The 2,022-nt window shown below is 36.1% G+C and overlaps 1 long non-coding RNA gene across 1 annotated transcript; it reads left to right on the top strand.

Moving 5' to 3' along the window:
* The first annotated feature begins 269 nt into the window (after window positions 1-269).
* LOC132054331 (uncharacterized) lies at window positions 270-1,032 on the top strand. Its single transcript, XR_009414246.1, has 2 exons — window positions 270-761; window positions 828-1,032. It is a non-coding gene; the product is annotated as an uncharacterized LOC132054331 (long non-coding RNA).
* Window positions 1,033-2,022: the final 990 nt, after the last annotated feature.

Below are 2,022 nucleotides of genomic sequence, written 5' to 3'. Positions count from 1 at the left end.
GTATATGAGGTAATGTGAGTGACCTTTTAAAGTATTTGAGATTATTAGTAATGATATAGAAGATGGACAAAAGATATGAATATATTTTTGCGATTGGAGTTTTGTCGAAGCTTCGTAAGTTCTCTAGTTACGTTTAAGGTTATTGTGATTCTCCGGACCCTTCGAGATGTGTATGGATTGTTATGTATGTATATGATTATGTATATGAATGTATAAGAGGTTACATGAGGGTTGGAAAAGGATTATAAGTTAAACGAATCAACGAAATGAATCGGAACAACTTCAGAAAAAATCTCGGACCAGATTTTTAGCCCATATTGTTGGAGGCATACCTCCTAGTATATGAGGAGTTTTAAGGTGTTTCAAAAGCCTAAAATGAAGTTCATCGAGTCTAGTTTTCAACGCAACAAACCGCTCGTCAAAATGATATCGGAATAAGGAGATATGGACGATGCAAGTTGGGCTGGCGGGGCAGAAACTGGAGACCCGATCCAAACACTCATATTTCGGCCCATGAGGCCCATTAAACTTAATATATAAGTCACCACTTCTCCCTATATCACCTAACACGACCAAAAACAGATCCAAGGACCCTTATTTTCTCTCCTAAACCCCTTTCTAATTGAGCCATCATATAAGCTAAATCCTAGACCCTTGACATGATATTAGTTAAAGAGAAGTTGTAGCCTAAGTTTTCTTTGTGTTGTTAAGCAAGCAGCTGGAAAGAGGAACAATATTCTTGAAGATTCTGATTGTTAAAGGTAATTTCAACCTCCTACTCATGTTATTAATTTTTATTAGAGGTTTAATATGGTGTATACGTGAAGGAAACGTTGATATGCAAGCTAGAGAGAGAAAGCATAAGCCATGGCATTCGGCCATGGCTAGAAAAATTGGAGCTCAAATTTGTTGATCTAAAAATCAGATTTTCTAGTTATTTCATCCCTTATGAAGGTGATAATAACATGGAGAAGTCATTTGGAGCAACAAGAACAAGTATTAGTTCATTTCACAAATTCTAGCTAAGTGGAAGAGCCAACTTGCTAAGGTAAGAGTTGATTATTTTTCTATATGTCTTAGGACGAATTTGCTTGTGTTGTGGATGGTTTGAACATGTTATGGTGAGCATAAATGAAAGAAAATCATGAAATTATGTATCTTGATGTTGAAACATGAATTGTACGAATGTTGGAATGTTGTTGAAATGTTGTAAAAGCCGTAGGGGCTGTTTTATTCAAAAATGGTGGACTGATTTGAATCAATAGTTTGGTTGTTGATATCATGGATTATGTGATGAGAATGAAGGAATGTAATAGTTAGAGTTGGAGTTAAATTGGTTGTGGGTTGTTGTGAGAATTAGTGTGGTAATAATGTAGCTTACTTGCATATAAATAGATGATGAAATTTTCGTGTAACTGCTGTAGTATTTCACTGAAATTTGCTGGAAATATTGCTTGAAATAATGTATAAGAAGTGTATGTGGGCTGCTTGGTGTATTGTAGGTGTTCGATAGAATTTCGGCATCCTTATGTTGTAGTTTGGGGGCTGTTTTCGGGAAAATTGGAGCGATTGTTGGATTGTCGGAAATATTGTGCAACTTGTTTGAAATGTCCTTGAATATTGTTGGTATGAGTTCGGGTTTGTATTTGAATGTATAAGCGTAATGTGGCTTAAATGTAAGCCGTCGAATTGAATATTATGAATGTTGTAGAATGATGTAAAAGAGAGTTATTAATGTTATATTGCCTTTCGGATTGGTTATTGATGTTGCTAGGTTGGTTGTTGTTGTTGATGTTGATTTGGCCGAGTTAAATTCTCGGGTTGACTCGTTTACAAGGGAAATGCTGCCCAAATTTCGTAGAATTTAGTGCTAATTTGGAATTAATTGCCTAAATACCTATAGCTAATGTTCGGCATATTATGACGTATTTGTAGACCTTGAGAAGCCCGAGGCGTAGGTTGGGATTAGCTTGAATTTGGGCTAGCTTGGAGTGCGTACGAGGTATGTAAAGCCTATCGTTC

This window comes from Lycium ferocissimum, chromosome 4 (genome assembly GCF_029784015.1).
Source record: "Lycium ferocissimum isolate CSIRO_LF1 chromosome 4, AGI_CSIRO_Lferr_CH_V1, whole genome shotgun sequence".
Taxonomy (NCBI): Eukaryota; Viridiplantae; Streptophyta; class Magnoliopsida; order Solanales; family Solanaceae; genus Lycium; species Lycium ferocissimum.
Note: the sequence above shows the minus strand (reverse complement) of the source record. Positions and strands in the feature narration are given on the sequence as shown.